Source organism: Labeo rohita, chromosome 20 (assembly GCF_022985175.1).
Source record: "Labeo rohita strain BAU-BD-2019 chromosome 20, IGBB_LRoh.1.0, whole genome shotgun sequence".
Classification (NCBI taxonomy): Eukaryota; Metazoa; Chordata; class Actinopteri; order Cypriniformes; family Cyprinidae; genus Labeo; species Labeo rohita.
Genome location: NC_066888.1, coordinates 25,934,420 through 25,957,111, shown reverse-complemented (window position 1 = coordinate 25,957,111; position 22,692 = coordinate 25,934,420). Strand labels below are relative to the sequence as shown.

Below are 22,692 nucleotides of genomic sequence, written 5' to 3'. Positions count from 1 at the left end.
ACATATTTATTATATTATATTATATTATATTATTAATAATATTATATTATTTTTGTTCAAGAGAGCACTCTGGATATTATATACATACATACATGCATACATATAAATATAAATATATATATATATATATATATATATATATATATTAAAGGGTAATAAACTATGCATTGAAAACATTTAATATGTTTATGGTAATAATAATAATAATCTTCCCATACTATTTATTTATTTATTTAATATGTTATCAAATAACTGAATTCTGGATAATATATAAATTAAAGGATAATAAAATATAAATTGAAGACACTAAATATGATTATGATACTACTACTACTACTGCTACTAATTATTATTATTGTTATAGTTATTAATGTATAATTAATTAATTAGAAATTCTATATTAAATATACATAGATTATAGATTAGATTAGTTTCATTTATATAGTTGTCCGAGATATAAATATAAATTGAAGACATTTAATATGTTTATGGTAATATTATTATTATTATTATTAATAACAATAATAACGAACAAGCAGACCCCGCTGCAAAATTGATAATAATAACAATATTCCCATAACATATTCATATGAATAAATGAGAAGTTATACATTAGATATACACATGTATGAATGTATATATGCGTGTATGTATGTATTTATAGATAGATAGATAGATAGATAGATATAGAAATAGGCAAATAGACAAATAACGTAATTTTCTGTCTAATGTGGAACTATAAATACTTTTCATTGTCTGAAGTGTAACTATGACAGGCAGCGTCTGGCTATGCGCGCTCTCGCGTGATGTCAGCGGCGCGCGAGGTAGTTGTGCTCGCTCGCGCTGGACTCAGTGTCAGAGAGAAGGAGAATCACGACGAAGATGGTCTCAATACGCGGAGTTCCCCTCGCGGATAGCCTCTGTTGGTACTGATTCGGAGTGTTCTCCCGGATAGCTCTGCTTCGAGGAGTTGCTTTATATTCGGAGTGAGTAAAACACTGCTGCAGGACTGTCACAAGAAAGACAGGAGGTTAGAGATGTGTCAGACGCGTATGTGGAGAGCATCACTGCGCGCTTTGAAGTTCTCTATGTGCGCTGCTTTATCCAGATGCTCACTGATGCATTACAGCTGTCCGTTCATTTACATGCCGCTTATATGACAAGAACGATAAGTAAATGAATGAACCACGTGTTTTGAATGAGTATAGACGGTAGTTAAACAATCCCAGTCGTAGGAAAAATCTATTGTTCCTATTCGAGTGTCATCTCACCCGGCAGTTCATATGCACTGTGATCATGCTATATACCCTACGCGTCTGACACATGAAGGATACATACAGATAGCCCTAATTCTTTTTTTTTTTTTTTTAGATTTATTTATTTAATATGAAAGCAGTTTGCATTTGAATGGTTTACATGGTGAAATGATGCTGCTGCATGCTTTTCAATGAGGTTTAGATGAAAGGTTATGCTAGAACTGAACTGTTGAGTGTTTTATTGTCATTATTTAGTTCTGTTCTATGTGTCTGAAATCACACTGACCTTGAATTGGATGTACTAAAATGAAATTCTTCTTGTTTCCAACTGGTCTAAGATGGTCATTAGGTGGTCAATGCACCATATTAGACCATGCAGCAACAAACCAGCTGCCAGTTGGTCATACTAAGTCAATGAAATTGGATTTTAGAACATGATTGCTGGTGAACCAGCTAGAAACAGTTCCAAAACAGCTTGAACTGGATTTTCCAGCAGGGATTATTGCAGCTGTTCATTATAATTGTGTATGTAAATGATTCATGTGTGCTGTAATAAGCTTCATGGTTGTAAAGTTAAATTGTCTGGGGTAAACGGTATATTCCTTTTCAAAGTTATAATTTCAAAACATTTAAAATATTTAATATGTTTTTTAAAAGTTATTAAATCATGAACATTTTTAAAATGTATTTCCCCCCTCATTTTAAATTCATTTTGCTGTTCCAAAGCCCTGGAGAGTATGAGCAGAACAGACACTGTGACATTTGTGATCATTTAATTGCAACATACTAAGTTAAAGGCGGTTAAAGTTGCCTAGGAGACACAGCAGTTTCATTATCTTCTCATCTAGTGGCATTTACTCAAACAGGCACCGTGTCCTTTCTATTATAATGAGTTCTGCATTTACAGCCTGGTATATGGTTCTTTTGTCCGTTGTTATGGATGCATCTATTTTTGTATACTACACTTGTGTTGTTGGTAACAAAAGATTGTCATGTTGCTGCACTGTGATAATGGATGAGCCTCCAGCAGGGTTAAATCACACATGAAATTACACATTGATACGTCCCATCTTTCGCCAGAACAGCTCAGTGACCCTCCAGAGATGTGCTCACAGAGGGCAGGATCTGGTTCTCAAAAGCTGTTATTTTATTATCAGCACACTTACTGATAATAATAACCTGCATGCTAAGAATTAAGACTGTCTTTTGTACATTTCTAAATGTAGATAGACATTTCTGTATTTTTAAATTTGCAATATAGTAGCCGCCCTTCTACAACTATTAATCTCAATGGCAGAATGCGTCTCGGTCACAAAGAGATGTGTGTATGTTGTGCCGTGGTACAGTGGAGCATCTCCTGCTGGGTGCCACCCATGGAGAATCTATTTTTAATTGGCCTTGTTGATGATAACAGAAACTTTGCAGCGGTGTCTGCTTGTTCGTAAAGTTAATTGTGCTCATGGGACCAGACAGTATCGTTTGGCACAGTTTATTTTCTCTATTACCGCTCGTGCTGCACGTTCACACTTGCCGGTGTGCTTTCACACATATGTCACAAGACCGGCAATTAGACAAAAAAAGCAGATTTGGTGCCCAGACTTGTTGTTTTATTTCTTAAGGGCTATTTTAACACGCAAAGTTGTGGTTTTAACAAAATGCTGCTGTTAGAAAAACTTAAGCAGTTTGATTACATAAAAGGATTGTGACAGTGATAAGTTGTTCTACGATTCTCATCAAACGCATGGAATTTGAAAATCACAAGTAATGAAACGGAGCATGTTCATGCTGTGAAATGCTGATGCATATTTTTGGAGCAAGAAATGTTTAATATTAGAATAATCTTATAGATGTTTCTGCATATTTAATTGGATTAATTGAAAGCATTTTAAGCCATTCATCGGTTGATTCTGCCATAAAGTCAAAATATTGCTCTGTTACTCCTAGTAAAATATAATAGATTTAAAATGCATGTTATACTAAGTACAGTTTAAGTCTGTTAACATATTTACTGACATATGTGACCCTGGACCACAAAACCAGTCTTAAGTAGCACGGGTATATTTGTAGCAGTAGCCAACAATACATTGTGTGGGTCAAAATGATCAATTTTCCTTTTATGCCAAAAATCATTAGGGTATTAAATACAGATCATGTTCCATGAAGATATTTTGTAAATTTCCTCCCGTAAATATATCCAAACTTAATTTTTGATTAGTAATATGCATTGCTAAGAACTTCATTTGGACAAATATTTTCTCAATATTTGGATTTTTTGCATCCTTAGATTACAGATTTTCAAATAGTTGTATTCTGACCAAATATTGTCCTATCCTAACAAACCATACATCAATGAAAGGCTTATTTATTCAGTTTTGAGATGACGTATCTTAATCTTAATCTTAATTTAAAAAAATTGACCCTTATGACTGTTATTGTGGTCCAGGGTCACATATCGCTTGAGACTTACTTATATAAAAATTGTAATTAAACTTTATTTGGAGTACTACTTGTGCACAGTGCACATTCATTAATATTAAGCCTAAAATATGTTTGAATGTTGATGAGGATTGTCTGATTTTTCAATAATATCAGTCTTTAAATGCCAAAAATTTAAAGTGTACCTAAAGTGTAAAGTTCCACTTTAGCACAATCAGATATACTTAAGTTGGACTTCCGCACAATTAAAGTGCAAAACTAGTTGTTCCAACATTATATCTCACGATTCTGAGTTTATATCTCACAATTCAAGCTTTTTTCTGCAGTTCTAAGAAAAATTGATCTGAATTAGTCTTGCGATTCTGTTCTTTGTTTCTACCAGGGAATACAAAATAAAAAAGGTAATTGCAACAATCCCACAATTTTGACTTATTTGTTAGAATTGAAAATTACAATTCTGGAAAAAAAACAGACTGAATTGTGAGATCAAAAGTCACAGTTACCTTTTTTATTTTTTATCCTGTGATGAAAAAAGCTTCCATATACTACATTTGTTTATGATATCAAATTTGCCTCAGTGTTTTTAGGAGGATTAAAGTTCCAAAGTTAAAGTCAATAAAGTGACACACAATCTAAACATGTAATGAGTAAATTGAAACATATTATTGCTTTAATTCACTGGAAGGTTCAGGTGCATATTTGTAACCCAAAGTCCTTTTTTAGTCTTTTAGAGCAGGCATTTGAAAAGATTAAACCGATTTAAGCCGACAATATGCAACAGATCAAAATTTGGCCTTGAAGAAGCACAGCCTCTTTCTCTATCTCTCTCTCTCTGCTCTCTTTTAACAGCTGATATTCATTCTGTTTCAGCCTCCCTCAGAGTATCATCAAGGCTGTAGTGAAAGGCATGACAGCTTCTGTTCTAGTGTTTCACTGGCGAGATCCCAAGAGAGCTCAACTCTCCATTCATTCCATCAATTGGTCCGTGCATTACATAAATATTCTCCTGTTAATGAACAATAAAAGGCATTGCAGCATGCAGTACAAACAGTCACAGATTACTCAACAGTAACTTTTTATACCCAATACAACTTGGAGTAGAGCTACTGCGCAGTTTCTGGCAGTTACTGTATATGTAATACTTAAACAACTTACGTATTTTTGGACTCTATTTACCCAATCAAAGACAAATTGTTTGAAAACAATCATTGTTTTTGCACTTCAGCTAGATAATGCTAGTGGCAAAGAAATTTTACATTTAAATATGTGACACTGGACCACAAAACCAGTCATAAGGATTTTATACAATATCTGGAAGCTAAATAAATAAGCTCTCCATTGATGTATGGTTTGATAGGATAGTACAATATTTGACCGAGATACAACTATATGAAAATCTAGAATCTGAGGGTGCAAAAAAAAAAAAATCAAAATATTGAGAAAATCACCTTTAAAGTTGTCCAAATTAAGTTCCTAGCAATGCATACTAATCAAAAATTAAGTTGTGATATGTTTACGGTAGAAAATGTACAAAATATCTTCATGTAACATGATCTTTACTTAATATCCTAATGATTTTTGGCATAAAAGAAAAATCGATAATTTTGACCCATATAATGTATTGTTGGCTATCGCTACAAATATACCAGTGTGACTTATGACTGGTTTTGTGGTCCAGGGTCACATATTACACATAAAATTACACATAAATTTGTAGGCATAACAGGTTTATTTGCATCACATAATTTTAAATTAAACAAAGCTTTGTGGTGTTTTGTGGCCATCTAGTAGTCAAAAGGTTGAACCAATCAATTTAATTTATCTTACTTTAAAGTCCCCATGAAATCAAAATGGAAGTTTTTTGGATTTTAGTATGAATATGTTAGCTTCAAGGTTATCTGTAAGCTAGAGTGCTCCAAAACAATGATTAAATTTGCATTTAGAAGATACAGTATAAGCATTCAAAACTTACAGTCTCTAACTTCCGCTAATATGGATCAACCATTTTCAGCTTCTCATCAAAATTTCTGTCCAATCAAATACTCTCTAGAATCCGAAGTGTCCCGCCCCATACACTATAAATAGACGATGCAGCTGCGTCTGAATCGATTCAATTTACGGTTTTCTGGACGCTAAATGGCACTAGTAGTGCACTATATAGGGGATAGGGAACAATTCAGACAGTGTAAATATGCATTCCGTTGGCGCGAATGAAGCCAGGTTTTGCTTTGTGTCACCAAACCGATCCAGAGACACAATAACACAGAGCGGATCATATGTGCGACTTGGTGCAAACCACAAAATGTATGAGACACATTTAAATTCTACACAGAATGCTATTTTATATATGTGATATGGATAAAATTGTGGCTGTCTTACACTGTCAAATGTGGCTTTACCGAGGTCAACAGCTCTGGCCCAACCTGTCATATAAACAAAACGCTAAAGGGAAACAGGAAGACAGGGCAGGACATATCCATGGACATATCCATGTCCCGCCTGTCTTCCTGTTTCAGTTAAAATTACATCAACACATATAATAACGCTGCATGTTTCAAACCAATTCAGTGGACCTTTAAATTACGATGAGTAATTTTATTTTACGGTAATTATATATATTACAATATATTTGTTCTTGCTTTAAATAAGGTCTTTATGATGTCAAAATTATTGATACCATAGAAATTTCATAATTCTTGTAACCAGTGTCAATATCACAAAAATATATCAAAAAAGCCGAAAAAAGTTTAGCGAAAAAAGAATAAGAAACTAATCACAAGCAACAGGACAAAAAAACTGCAGAAAAAATATATATATACTACGTTCATTGTATAAAGAAATCAAATGTATTAATGCTGCATATTCTTCACTGTGTAAATAAAATACGTATTTATTCTTATTAAAGTTACAAAAGTGATTTAGTCAAGAGCAGTAAGAGATTTTCTCTTTTTTTGTTTGATTAGTATGAATGACAGACGGCAGGAATATTAGACTGCTGTCACTTTAAGACTTTCCCGTATCCAAAGTACTGTAACACGTTTTCTTTCTCAGTTGTTTGCATTTTCTTAAGACCCAAATTGCTGTTCTTATGAGGATACTTGCAAAGATGGGCAAGTATTGTATTTAACAGTTAAAAGCCTATGAAGTGGCAAAAATAACTCAATATTCCCGTGCTCAGACATATAGCGAAATGTTTTCACTTTCACTGCTGATTGTGTTTCAATGGCATAAAGTCACTTGTTTTTTAGTCAGAACGTGGGCTAAACATCTGATGTATAAGGCTTACTTAGCTGGAAACACTTAAGGAGTTTCAAAGTCATCATCGGATTGGTTAGGTCCAACAGGATTTCTGGTAGACGTGTGTGTCACGTTCTTTAATGTTCCTGGAAACAAAAACGCTGTGGCGCCAAACCCCCTCATGAAAGAAGAAAGCTGTCGTGTTTACAAATGTGACAATGAGTGCTTATCAGGATCAACTAAATGCTGGATTTTCAAAAGTATGAAAAATGTAAAGTTCACGGCATAGGCAATATGTCAAAGAGTTTTACACACCTTTCTATTATTGTGGCGACATTTCCACGCCCCTAAACATGACGCGGCACAAGATGAAACGTGATTGGTTGCTGTCTAAAGGTCTAAAGGTCTGGCTACGCGAGACTACTTGTTTTTAAACCACAATGACCACACAGCGTGTAATATATTTATAATATGAAGTGTCTCAGAATTCTGGACATGTCAAATCACCTTTTTGTACTGAAAATTAATTATAATGTAGGGCCCTATCATTTCCGCGATTCTCAAAAAAAGAGTTGAGAAAAATTAAAACAGGAAAAAACTGAATTTGGAAAAAAAAAATGGAATTTGGGAAAAAATAAAACGGATATCATAGGGCCCTAATAATGTAATATGTTTTTCTGTTCATACGGTTTTTCACTGTATATAGGAAGGGAACTTACAGTTAACCAATTACCAGGTTTTTACTGTTGCATTTTTATAGTTTTTTCCATTAAAATCATGATCGTTTTTGATGTTGGGTGTTTTGTGCAGGTGACACTGATGGATCAGCGGTAGTTTGCAGAGACGCACATTGCTAACGACATGTGGGCTTTTATGCATCTCACCATATGGGGTGCATCGTGTGGGGTTTCTCCTTCAGTAAAGAGTTAAAGACCACACAGTGTTCTAGCGATAAGCCCTAATCCTCCGCTCTACAATATAGTGTGGCAGGGCTTGTGTAAAGTCTGACACCGGAGGGTTATAAAGGGCCAGAGGTCTCACTGTTATCTCTTATCTTAAATCGCCGGATTTGAGCACATCATCATATTGGACCTAAAAATACACCGCAGGCAATCTAGGGACCAAGGTATCCAGGCTTTCAGTTTGATCTTCCCTTGCTAACTGTCAAAATCTCTTGCACCAAGACAGCAGCTTATTTTATTGTCTGCTCTGAGCTGTACGTACCATATGTCAAGTAAATAAAACAGATTGTTGCATGTTGTGAAGCTTTAAAACTCTCACTTTCTGTCAAATAAAACCCGTGTCTGTGTTTGCGCTGGATAAATTGTCGGTGACGGGAGAATAAGGGGTCGCATTCACAAGGAGCTCTTATCGATCTTACACTGGAACCCTCGCAGATGTGAATTATTTATGAAAGCACAGTGTCTTCATGCATGGCACATTATGTGTGTCATAAGCCTAGACTGTAGGTGTACGGAAAAGTGTTGTAAAATACAATCAATGCTGTTTTAAAAGGCCTGTCTTACATCTGACATTTTGTTTGGCCAAGTGCAACATACTGAGTTTTATAAATCCTTTGATGCTTGTGTTAAGCCCTGTTTACTTTCTGACAGCGATTTGCTGTCGCTCATATCACCGGAATGATTGCTGTCGCTGGGAATCACCATTTTGTTAAAATTAATTATTTAAATAGCGACAGGAATATAATGGAGTGTGCCATTAGTAGTAGGCCTAGGTAATACAATTTTTTCAAAAATCAAAATATTTCAATTTAATTCCAAAAATTATTTCAGTAATACACTTAATAATAATTCCCCCCCAAATACGCAGACTTTTCAGTCTTATTGTAGGTGGCATTAATGCAGTCTAATAACTGTATTTGATAAAATGCTAAACAAACAAACCGTCATACTGCATTATTTAAGATTTAAAGTTGTGCATCCATAATAACATACACTACCAGTCAAAAGTTTTTGGACAGTAAAATTTTTAATGTTTTTTAAAGAAGTCTCTTCTGCTCACCAAGCCTGCAGTTATTTGATTCAAAACACAGCAAAAGCAGTAATTTTGTGATTTTTTTTTTTTTCTGTTTAAAATAACTGCTTTCTATTTGAAAGCATTTCTATAAAATGTAATTTATTCCCGTAATTTCAAAGCAAAATTTTCAGCATCATTACTCCAGTCTTCACTGTCAAATGATCCTTTAGAAATCATTCTAATATGCTGATTTGCTGTTCAAGAAACACTTTTTTATCATTATTATTATCAATATTTAAAACGGTTGAGTTTTTCTTTTAATTAATACTTTTATTTAGCAAGGATGCTTTAAATTATAAATACATGATGATAAATACATTGATAATGTTTAAATGTTTAATAGATTAATGCTGTTCTTCTGAATTTTCTATTCATCAAAGAAACCTGAAAAAGTTTTACTCATCTGTTTTCAACATAATAATAATAAATGTTTTTTGAGCAGCAAATCAGAATATCAGTATGATTTCTGAAGGATCATGTGACTGGAGTAATGATGCTAAAAATTCAGCTTTGAAATCACAAAAATAAATTACATTTTAAAATATATTCAAATAGAAAACAGTTATTTTAAATAGTACAAATATTTCCAAATTTCACTGTTTTTGCTGTACTTTGAATCAAATAAATGCATGTTTGGTGACCAGAAGAGACTTCTTTAAAAAACATTAAAAATCTTACTGTCCAAAAACTTTTGACTGGTAGTGTAAATGAGCATAATGATATAAACGTTGTGAGGATATCTGATAATATTTCCTCTATACTTGAACACTTTTAGGGCTCTAGATTGAAGGTCAAGCATCTGTGGGTTTAGTTCCTTATGGCTGCTTTGCTACTGATCAATATTACTTTGCCTTCCTCTCCTTTCATGCCATTTTCTATACAGCCTGCCATAAATCTTTCAAAGGTGTTTTCATACTGTATAGGAGTAGCAGCATCAAAATCCGTGCCAAGCAACAGCGAAGAGCCCTCTAACTCTATTACTGATAAAATAATTAGAAAAAAAAAGCTAGCATGGACTAATTTAATGCTTAGGAGCATTTAAGTGTAGGATATATTGATTTGCTTAATAAAGCTTTAGATAAATTACCCTAATTGATTTAATTTTATTGAAGGCTGTTTTTTTTATTTTAATTCTCTCCCATGCATATTCACTTAGATGTTCTTTGAAAGGAAGAGAGTCTATTTACTTTATTGCTTCTGCTGTTTATGTTACCGCATATACAGAAGAAAACACTGCATATGTTGGAGTCAGCAAAGTGGTTTGTTGAAGCCGGTTCAAAGACGTTATAGCAAACCCTTGAGATGCGTAAAAATTGTTCTGCAAAATGAAATCAAAGAACAAATATATTTTTTATCACAGTGGAACATCACTGTGAGAATCTGTTTTAATGCTGTTTTGTACAACTAGATTTTAAACTTTTTTTCAAAGAAAATGTAAGTGGTGCTTGTAGTCTCATTCCCAGTATTTGCTAATCCACTTTGCCAGAACTCCACTTCCAGAACAGCAATTTACAAATAGTGTATCCATCCCCTTGTCATCCACAATGTTCATGTCTTTCTTTCTTCAGTCGTATAGAAATTATACTTTTTGAGGAAAACTCCATATAATGGACTGATATGCCAGAATACACAGAGTTCAGGGAGAGAAAGACAAGATGAGCATTTGAGGCTAAAAAGTATTTAAATTGTATTTTTTTAATGAAAATAACTGATCGTTTCGCTAGATAAGATCCTTCTTCCTCGGCTGGGATTGTTTACAATTGGATTTGGGATCATTTAAAGCCGCATTTAAACTGCCTTTTGCAAGTTCAAAATCGGGGCACAATACCAGTCCATTATATGGAGAAAAATGCAGAAATGTTTTCCTCAAAAAAAACACAATTTCTTAGACATAAACATCTTGGATGACAAGGGGATGAGTACATTATATGTGAATCTTTGTTTTGGAAGTGGACTTCTCCTTTAACTAGTGTTCCTAGTGATTTGCTAGGTGGTTTTTGCTAACTGCCTCAGTTAAATCAAAAGAGCCCACCGTCTCTGTGATGTTTTGGTTCCTGGATCCCTCCTATGGGATTTCTGAACCGTTTTATCATCTGCCTGGTGGAAATTGTAAGTTAGATGGCTTATCAAAGTAATAGCACACACAGTGCAATTTGAGATATCATTCATGTTTGCAGCACAAATGCAGAATGAAATGTGTGAGGAATACTAATAGTGATTCTTGTCTTGGCAAATACCACTAATCACGTCGATCAACACTGCAATCAGTCCTTATTGAAATACATTTGGAAAACTCATCGCCACTTCTGATATATTTGATACAACTGCTGCGACTAGCTTGTGAAAGGGCTAGAAATATACAATATGGCTTGTATAGTTAAATGCTTCAGGTTCTGAATCATCAGTCCAAATATAGATTTGGATAATGTCAGATCTGATTGATGCCACTTTGCCTTTCTTTGGTATTTCAGCAGCGTCCGGTGCGCATCAGTGTTGCGTCATTGAGCACGATCTTTGTTTGGGGAGGCAGATAGCCAATGGGAAAATCATTCCCTGGGGATGTGCTGTGCAGGGAACTAAGGTCTGCTTTTCAAACGTGAGAAGATGAATCACATGTAATCTGCGCTTTGTTCTTCTAGCCCACACGAATGGGCTTTGCCCTCAAGCGGCTGGCATCTACTATAAATAGGTGGAGATTAAAACCTTTGTTGTCCAGCTAACCTACAGTTCGTCTTGAATTTGTTGCTGCTATCTGATCCCCTGTAGATGATTGGATGTGACTGGGCTCGTGTTATTTTTGGCCGTACATGTGATGTGATGCAGTAAACAGCTTTGATATCTATGGGTATGGCTGGAGACGTCGCTGTAATGCAGCGCTAATTGGCTTTGTTCACCATGCACAGATGTGTCGGTGAAGGTGTTGGAATATTCAAACGAGTGACCACTCTTTATTTAGATCTTGAAAATTAAATAATTTACAGTGAAAGGAAGTTTTGACGCATTTGAAGTTTAGAGATGCTGCAGTCAAAACATCATTTTCAATGGTTTGAGGAGATAAAAAAATGTGTGACAAGGGAAAGCTTGGAGCTGTGTTATCTGACACAGCTGGAGCTGTTTGATAGTTGTAGTGTGGTGGCAGTTCCTTCAAGCATTAATGGTATTAAATCCTCTTCGATTCCTTCTGTAGAAATATTTGCTATGAGTATCCCAGCTGAAAATCCAAACTTAAACCAGTCTTAGCTAGTTTAGCCAGCCTGCCAGATTGGTATTCAGCTGGTTTCCAGCATTGCGAGAAGTGGTGTTTTGTTTGTGAATGATCTGGGATATTAGAACAAGGATCGACACGATCATTACGACTGAAGAAAGAAAGACATGAACATCTTGACATGACAACCTTGCTATGTCAAGATGTTCTTGTCTTTCTTTCTTCAGCCGGAAAGAAATTGTGTTTTTTGAGGAAACATTTCCGGATCTCCAATAATGAGTAAATTATTTGTACATTTTTGTTCTGGAAATGAACTCCTCCTTTAAAAGAATAAAGACAGAGTCGGATAATTTTAAATATTTAGGCTTCAAATCGATTTCAATCAAACCTGCATTTGATCATTTTCAGCACTAAAGTTTGAAACTCTGTGTCTGCTGCTTTCTACAACTAATTTGTACTGCAACATATTTTCTAATAAAAAACAGCTAACGAAAGCACTTGAACCATTTTCAGATGTGCTTATGAATCTGTTAAGTAAAAAGATGTGGCCTTAAAAATGTCCTGCTGTGGTATATGATGAATTAATTGGTGTTTTGAACCTCAGTTTTTTTTAAATATTCAGTTATTCAGTGTAAAATCAAACATTTTAATTAGTCACGACAACCAGCAGCTCCAAAACCCGAGTTATTTCTCTGTATGTGAATCATGTATATTTTTTTATGGTCTCTCCCCTGGTATGTCTAAAGATGGAAGATATCAGATCCATAGGCAGCCTCACAATAGTTCTAAAACGTAGTGAGCTGCCTATCTAGACAACATTTTAAGACAATGTATGTGTGCTCACGTTACAAAAGAGATATAGTAATATTATGCTGTTCTGTTAAACACCTTGGTGTGGCAAAATTCTATATGGCAGCACAGGGGCGTAATTTCCACTGGGGACAGGGGGACATGTCCCCCCATTTTCCAAAGTCCCGCACATGCATTCAAAAGCAATTTTAATACCCCGCGGTTAGAGAACTGTTACTCAATGCGCGCAAATTAGGCTACATGACATATCTAGGCAGTTATTTGTATGTAGGCTAGTGTCTTTAGCTATATATCATGGTTGAAAAATGTGGTCTCTATTTGCACTTTGAATATTGAGAGAGATGCAGGAAATGGGATTCAAATCGAAAATATTTTCCCCCATTTTGTGTCCTCCCACTTCTCAAACCAAAGTTACACCCTTGTGGCAGCATTGGAGCAGCTGATGGTTAGGATACTGCCTGAAAAGGTGTAGCTACTTATGTAGGCATCTCTCAGATTTTGGAACAGAGCTGATGTCTTTTGACTTGGGAAAGACTAGCTTTAATGGCTCTGAATCTGCACAGGGAATAGCTGTCAAAATCTTTATCATATCTGTTACTGAAACTGCACAACAAAGCAGTGTCAAAACAGTGTGATCGTGGCGTTTGCTTTGTTCACTTAGAATCAATCAAAATATACCCCGACCGAGAACAACTCAAATAGTTTTCGTGCTTTCAGATTTATTTGGAAGATCTTGAGATCCTGTCAGGAAACAAGAATTACATCATGTGCTTTCAAAGATGTATTTTGCACACAGTGTTGGTATTTTCACAGCTGTATGACAGTTATGGGAATGACAGGAAAGGTGCAGTATGTTCAGCTGGGCTTATTATGTACACCCCCATGAAGTTATGAGGTCTTGACCTACATCCCCTCAAGAATCAAAGAGCTAATCTCATAGGTCATTTATGTTGCGGTCACATATCCTCATACAGTAAGGAGAAGATTAAGGGTGGGCGGTGTGAACAGAAGCTTTTGTGATAGTGTGAGTCATTTCTGAAGATATTATACATCAAATATAGTTATTTTGCTGGAATAAAAAAACAAAACAAAACACATACACTACTGTTCAAGTGTTTGGTGTCAGTAAGATTTCAAAAATTGTTTCTAGAAAAACACAGTAATATTGTGTTTTATTATTACAATTTAAATATCTGTTGTTTAGAATATTTTCATTTCTTATTATCATTAACGCTGAAAACCTGAAAACTCCTTAATATTAATATTTTTGTGCAAATGTAAGATTTATACACTACCAGTCAAACGTTTTTGAACAGTCAGATTTTTTAAGTTTCTTCTGCTCACCAAGTCTGCATTTATTTGGTCTAAAGTACAACAAAAATATTTTTGAAATATTTTTGCTGTTTAAAATAACTGTTTTCTATTTGAATATATTTTAAAATGTAATTTATTAACTTAGCATCATTACTCCAGTCACATGATCCTTCAGAAATCATTCTATTCTGATTTACTGCTCAAAAAAACTATTATTATTATTATGTTCAAAACAGCTGAGTATAATTTTTCAGGTTTCATTGATGAATACAAAGCATTTATCTGAAATAGAAATCTTTTGTAACATTATAAATGTCTTTATCATCACTTTTGATCCATTTAAAGCATCCTTGCTAAATAAAAAAATATTAATTTCTATAATTTCTTTCCAAAAAAAAAAAAAAAAGAAAAGAATACTGACTCCAAGCTTTTGAATGGTATAGTGTATAATGTTACAAAAGTGTTTTATTTTAGATAAATGCTGATCTTTCATCAAAGAATCCTGGAAAAAATGTACTTAACTGTTTTAAATATTGATAATGATGCTAAAAATATTTCTTAAACAGCAAATCAGCATATCAGAATGATTTCTGAAGGATCATATGAAACTGAAGACTGGAGTAATGATGCTGAAAATTTAGCTTTGATCACAGGAATAAAATACATTTTAAAATGTATTCAAGTAGAAAGCAGTTATTTTAAATAGAAAAAAAAATCACAAAATCACTGCTTTTGCTGTGTTTTGAATCAAATAAATGTAGGCTTGGTGAGCAGAAGAGACTTCTTTAAAAAATATTAAAAATCTTTTTGACTGGTAGTGTCTGCTATTATGGATGCACAACTTTTTAGTTGGGCTATGATGGCTCCTAAATCTTAAATAATGCAGTATGTTATTGCTTGTTTTTTTTGTTTTTTTTTTTAATGTTTTATCAAATGCAGTTATTGGACTGCATTAATGCTACCCTCAATAAGACTGAAAAGTCTGCACAAAATCTTTTTGAGGAGTTATTTTAAATGTATTACTGAAATAATTTTGGTAAATAAATGAAAATAAAATGCTCTTTTTAATCACTTTAAAGCATCCTTGCTAAATAAAAGTATTAATTTCTATAATTTGATTATTTTCTCATTTTATTTGGACTTCATGCAGACCAAAAGATTATTCATAATGCATCACTGCAGTTTAAAAAAAAAACTTATAAAATGGAAATTTGTGACTCATAAAGAGATATTTTCAGTACAATTCAAAGTGAAAGTCAAGAAAACGTCATGCTCTAAAAATAAAAGAAGTGCATACAACTAATGCTTTAAAGGTGTTGCAAATAGCTTTGTGTGAGGAACAAAACCAGAACTCCACCATAGCAATAAAATCTAATTTTTGTGATTTAAATGTGCAAATATGCATGTCATGATCAGTTACCAGACACATGAGAACCAACTGAGCATCACTGGTGTGAAGTGTTTTGAAATGCCATATTTGAATGTGCTTTTCCTCACATAATAGTATCATTTGATGTCAGAAGATTTGGATTATAGCCCACATTTCATATGGATCACCTTTGAGCTGATTTAATAGTTAATGTGTTGCCAGTTCTAGAGCTTGAAACCCCATTCACGTTCATTGTACTGAAAAGATAAAAAACAGGCATGAAATACCCATATACCATCATTCCCTCCAGCTCTAGAGTGTGTGTAGCATACAGTATATAGCATTTATCATCAGGGTAGAAATAGGATAGGGAGGTCTCTATAGTGACCGTGGCGTTGCAGACCTACTATTCACTGCTCATCCACTTATCTGTGTCAATGTAAGCCTCCTGAGAACGGAAACGCACAGTCATGACAGTCCCGCAGTAAGCTCGTTCGGAGGTCAGGCAGCCTTTTTAAGGATCAGTGGTTCCGAGGTTGCTTGGATTTATCTGGGTTTGACACGAATGCCCTAATCAATGTTCTATTAGCTGTTGTAGGTTGTATAAGTGATGGTTAAGACATTACAGGACGTTCATCAGGAGTAGGACAATAACAAACCTCATCCTGGGACCTGTGATAAGGGAGACCCAAAAATAAGTGTACATTGATTGGGTTTCATTTTTATAATTAGAAAGAAATTAACACCTTTTATTCAGCAAGGATGCATTAAAATGATCAAAAGTGACGGTAGAGGCATTTATAATGTTACGAAAGATTTTTATTTCGTTATGGGATCTGCACATGGTTCTTTTTTGGCAGCTGCGGTACCTGCCATCTAGGACAGCGATTCTCAACAAAAGTGGGTCGCATAATCATAAAATGCTTGCTGTTGATGTTAAAGGCTGTGTGTCCAATCAAACTGTATTTTGTCAGTGTTGTGACAGTGCACTGTGCAAATGTTCAAGAGATGTAAGAGATCTTGGCCCACGGGACCTAAGTTCGAGTCAGGTCATGTCCTGATCTCATTCCCCCGTTTCTCACCTACAGTTTCCTATATAAAATACAGACGAAAAGCTCAAAAAACATTTAGCCACACATTTGTCTTTCACTTAAATGATCATGGGTTTATTTCCCAATGAATGCATGATAATGTCATATCTTAAATGCACTGTGAGTTGCTTTGAATACAGTCTTTTACCAAAAGAATTATTGTAAATGTTGGCAAATTACAGTAAAGAGATTTTACTGTTGCCTTAAAATGAAAAAAGATAGAAAAAGTTCCAATAAAAAATTATTTTTTATTTTTTTGCAGTGAAACTTTGGCAGCAGACAGTATTAAACCAACAAAATTCAAAAGACAGTTTTCCAGTAACAAATTAGTAATTAATATTCTAAATATTCATATAAATACAGTAAATAATAATGCATGCCAGGATTCGATTGTACATTTTTGATTGTTTTTTTTTTTACATTGAAATCACTTAAAGTCACTTCATGAGCATTTTACTGTTTTGTTTGAGAAAAACTACGGTCATATCATATACAAACAGAAACTTAAAGGTCTTCAGAGCAACCTGTCAAAATAAAAGTTCGGTTTAACTTGAAGAAACTGTGACATAAATACATTACATAATGTAATAATAGTACTACTATTAATAATAAAATCATTATTAAAATATTATTGGTTAAGGAAAATTTACCAGAAAAATTATTTACCAGAATTTATTTACCAAAAAAAAAATAAAAAATAAATAAATAAATACAGAAAAAAAAACAGTATTTCAGAATAAATAAATAAATAAATAATATTTTTATATGAAATCAATTAATTAGAGATGCTTGATTATTAGTTTATTGAAACCATTAAAATAGAATCCAGAAAATTAATGGAAAACAGAATTTGGTCAAAATAAAACTGAATTTGAGGAAAAAATAAACGTATTTCATAAGACCTTAAATAAATAAATTTTTGTTGAACTTTTAATAAATTGCTGTTTCATGATTTCAATTAATTAGACATGATTTTTTAATAGTCTATAAAAATTAAAACAGAAAAAACTAAAATAAAAAAAAAAATAAAACAATTTAGCAGGTTAGATAAATGCATTTTAAAAATATGAGTTTCATATGAAAACAGAACAGAAATCTGACTTGTTTCTTACCTTGTTTTATTGATAAATATGTGTCACGTTGGCTATATTAGTCTGTGTTTGTTTATGTTAAAACTGTAAACCAAATGGATGGCAATATTTTTATGTGAAGAAGAACTACATAAGCACCATTGTAATGGGGTTTTGTTAATACATTACATTTTACCATAGATTGTTACACTTTATGACTTCATGAGTGATGCATTTGTGTTCCTCATGCAAATGTTAACAGTCCATCCAGACCCAGCAAGTCAACATCTTTACGCTATAGCGTCAGCTTCGGGTCATTGCGCTTGACAAATTGCTAGCTGTCCTTCCATCGTTTGACCTTACAAAATCCCAGAGAGGGGAAATGCACAAAAATAAACACCTCCGCACGATGCAGCACCATCAAATGAGACAAGCTGCTTTCTCACCGGCTTATCGCACTAGCCCATGCTGCTGTAGGTCAACTGCCACATTGTTCTCACTCGTATTGATTGGCAGATACTGTGCCATTACCATCATTAGCCAGGCTGAACAGATGAGCGAGTAAATAGACAAGACCTTTAAATGTTAGGTGCTGGGAGACTGTGCATAACATGCATGACATCTCTCCTCCTCAAACAGCTCCTCTGACTCAGTTTTGCTCTGTCCTCAGGAGCCGTCAAAAGCAGTGCTTTTATTACATAACCTAGTGCGGCCAATCACAAACAAGCTATTTATTTTCCACTGCCGTCAATGGCACTGAGAGCTACTTTTGCTTCTTGTCAAGTCATGCTCTACAAGGTTGGGTTTTCTTGTTGCAGACTGTCAAGGCCAAATAGAAGTTGAGTTGAAGATGAAATCAAGCTCTTGTCCTTGGTTCTCAGAGTGGAGATATTTGGAAAATCCAGCTATGTTTTCCCACTCGCATTCTGTATGCCTGGACAAAGGCCTAGAGGGGCCCTGGGTATTTGGATTTTTTTCTCCTGTACTAATATTCATTAGCTGACTTAAGTGTTTTTTAATTTTTAATTAACCCTCTAAATGTGAACTAAGTACACTTTCAATGAGCAATTATAGTATTAAAGTGGTGCTTCATTAAGCAAATCAAGATGTTGAATACTTACTCACAATTGAGTGCTGTTGATTTATGATAAATGCTATGATGCTTGAATAAAGTACAATACAAAATAAGAGTCTGTTTGAAGGAATAGTTAACCCAAAAATGAGAATTTGCAGATTTACTCACCCTCAGGTCAACCAAGATATAGATGAGTTTGTTTCTTCTTTGGAACAGATTTAACATAGCTTTAGCATTACATCACTTGTTCACCAATGGCTCCACTGTAGTAAATGGGTGCCGTCGGAATAAAAGTCCAAACAGCTGATAAAAAATCACAATAATCCATAAGTAATCCACAACTCCAGTCCATCATACATACATTTTATTGCGTTCTCCAATGGAAAAATGTGTCTTGTCTGAATCAGGAGAGAAATATACAAAGATCAAGCATGATTTACAAATTCAAATCAATTCTGAACAAATGTATTAGAAGATTTTGATGTTGAGGATGGACATCTTTTTTTTTTTTTTTTTTTAACAGAAGAAGCATTATTATGGATTATGGACTAGTATTTTGTCCTGAAGTGACTGGTTTTGTGAATTGGATCAGACTGATATGTTGAAATGATTTAGAAAAAACTTCATGACTGGTTCCTAAACCAGATGTTAATTTTTTCATGAAATTGCAAAGAACATTGGATGACAAAATTTCAGTGAATAATTTCTTAAATGTCAGACACACAAGCTATTGTGTGATTGTAGAGGTCTTGGAAAATAGTCTATGAGTCATATAGACTACTTTTATGATGCTTCTTTGTAATTATAGTGGCCAGGATTATCAAATTCACCTTTCGTGTTTCACAGGCGAGAGAAAGTCATTCAGTTTTGGAACGACATGTGGTGTTTCATTTGCAAGTAAATTATTCCTGTAAAAAAATCAAAAGCAAATCATAACCATATCGTTTTTTTCTTTATGTATAATCCCTCATGTTCATGTTTGTAAAAACAGCCCATTTTATCCATATAATGGCATGCTTAAAATAGGCCTTATAATACAAGGAGATTTAACTTGACTGCACATGTGTTTAGCATTTTTGCTTTTTATTTCAGTCACGTTTTTCCATTTCATTCATGCTCTCTGCAGTGCTGTCCATGAGAGGGAATGTCATTATAATTTTTTGTATTGAAGCACAGATTGAATATCTAAAGCAGAAAATTAGCTGTAAGTGTGCAGAAATGAAAATAGTCAAGGGAAGAAACACCTCAGCCCTTCTGTTCTGGCTATTTTAAAGCTTGTTACTGGGCAGTACACAGATTAAGACTGGATTAACCTTGTTTGTCATGACATTTAAAGTAATGCCTGTTTATATTTAGCACATTTTTGTGCATAAAGTTCACATCTGGCGTACATGCTGAATACAAGCATTTTTGCACGCTGCTATATTTTTAATATATGAAAAAAAAACACACCTCCGTTTTTATTGCAGTAAGTGCATGTCTAAACAGATTGTTTTGGAGGTTTTGACCAGACACAGATGTCTCTGTGGGGCTGCTACTGGTAAACATGGTAAATGCCTATCGAGACATGAGCACAGGTGTGCATGGTAGCAGCTGTGCTGCTTTTGGCGCAAATCTCTGTTGCATGGGTTCACGAGAGGGCTCAACCTCGCAGAGCAAGCTGCTGCCCTTGTTGCTCATTCTGGTGCTGGTTGCTAAGTTGTCTGACTCAGGTGGCAGAGCTCTTCCCAGCCGAGAGAATTGTGGCTGAGTGACAGATAGGGGAGAGTGGGGTAAGATGAGCCATTATTTACTTATGTGGTCCTCAAGATAAGAGAAAATGAGGCAAAAGTATAATAAAAGTATCTAAGTAATTTCAGGATGTTTTCTATCCTTTTAAATTATCAGAATGTATCTATGACAAGGGTTCTAAAATTATGGCTTCTTATAAAAAAAAGTGTTCCTGTGGCTCAGTTTACCCCAGGTTAGGGGTAAGTTGACCCGAGTCAGTGGGTAAGATGAACCATCTGGGTGAAAACTGACCATCTGACTGAATCTGACTGAAATTTTAAAGACAATTTACCTCTTTAACTTAATAATCAAGTTTAATAATCAAGTTCCACCTATAGTCCCCATTAGGGATATATTTTATAATGTCATGAAAAACATCTACTGGTTCTCAGAGAAGGATTTGGTGCACTTGTACATTGTCCCTATCAAATAAACTACAAATAATATGTATATATGATAAACTAAACCAGCTGCGTAATATCACATTAACATGCAATCCAGTTTGTACTTCAGATATTTAACTTAACTTCGGTGCCTTATGGTGGGGTATGATAAAGTGTTGGCTCACCACAGCATTTGGCTCACTTTGCCCCATAGCTGGTATTTTGGAAAAAAAATAGTTATCTGACCAATTCAGGCTAATATTTAGCTAAAAGATTTGCATGGTTTACATGTTGCTAAATCACCTATGCATCATAAATGTTTAGACCTGGATAAATTTGCTTTTATATAACAGCCATTACATCTGTTATGCTAAAATTAAACTTTGACAAGCCAAAAATAGTTTTTAAAGTAAATGGGTGCTTTCCACTTCTCCCATGTGTTTCTCCTTTTTATAGTCTGGCAAAAATAACATGTGAATTCAAAACACATGATCATAACAGTAAAAGTGTACAGACCCCAAAATACAGGGGGTTAGGTTGTGTGTATTTATAGCAACCTGCTTTAAAGGTGATTTCTGTGTGTGCAGTGCTTCATACGCCACAACGTTATTGACAATATAGAGTTCAACATTTCAGTAATTTGATTTAAGCATAAAGTCAAATTAGCAATATTTCTACAGTGTTCACAGAACATTGGATGCTCATTTTCCCCAAGTTATGATAAGGTTTGATTCTTTAGGGTCTTCCGTGAAATACTGTGGTTAAAATTCCTCATTGGTCGTATAAAACACCCTTTTTACTTTGCCGAAACAGCTCTGTTCAATGCGACCTGTGTTGTAATACGTAATTTGTTGTGTTACGTCATACTAACCTGGGTGTACCGGACGTTTGTCTTGTTGAACACGTTGAGCACAGAGTAAAGATGTTCTTACCAGCTTACAGTGCTGTCTAGTAATGCTTCAACCTGTTTTGGTGCATGGCTCTTTAAATAATAATGAGCTACTACTCACCCTGCCCCTTTCTTCCATTTTTTGTGTATTCGGAGGCACGTTACCAAAAAAACCAAAACTAATCCACTGTGTCCTCAGTAGGTTTGATGTCAGGAGAAAATGCAGACTCTTATTTTAACTTTTACATTCAACTACAAAACACCTGCATTGCTTATGACAAAATATTGATTACACACAGTTGAGGTCAAAAGTTTACACCCCCCTTTCAGAATCATTAAAAATGTTATTTTATCAAAATAAGCGGGATCATACAAAATGCATGTTTTTATTTAGTACTGACCTGAATAAGATATTGCACATAAAAGATGTTTACATATAGTCCACAAGAGAAAAATAATAGTTGGATTTATATTAAAAATAAAAAAATAAAAATCCTGTTCAAAAGTTTACATGCCCTTGATTCTTAATACTGTGTTCTTACCTGAATGATCCACAGTTAAACTGCCTGCTGTTCTTCAGAGAAATCCTTCAGGTCCCATAAATTCTTTGGTTTTCCAGTTTTATTGTGTATTTGAACCCTTTCCAATAATGACTGTATGATTTTGAGATCCATCTTTTCACACTGAGGGCAACTGAGGGACTCATTACAGAATAGAACACTCACTGATGCTCCAGAAGAAAACACAATG

The 22,692-nt window shown here is 34.4% G+C and overlaps 1 protein-coding gene across 1 annotated transcript in view; it reads left to right on the top strand.

Annotated features, from left to right (window-relative positions):
- The first annotated feature begins 831 nt into the window (after nt 1-831).
- pkib (protein kinase (cAMP-dependent, catalytic) inhibitor beta) overlaps nt 832-22,692 on the top strand; it is a 33,327-nt gene continuing 11,466 nt past the window's right edge. Inside the window, exon 1 of the mRNA XM_051138768.1 lies at nt 832-986. The gene's annotated coding sequence lies outside the window, so the exon portion shown is untranslated. The remainder of the gene's footprint in view (nt 987-22,692) is intronic.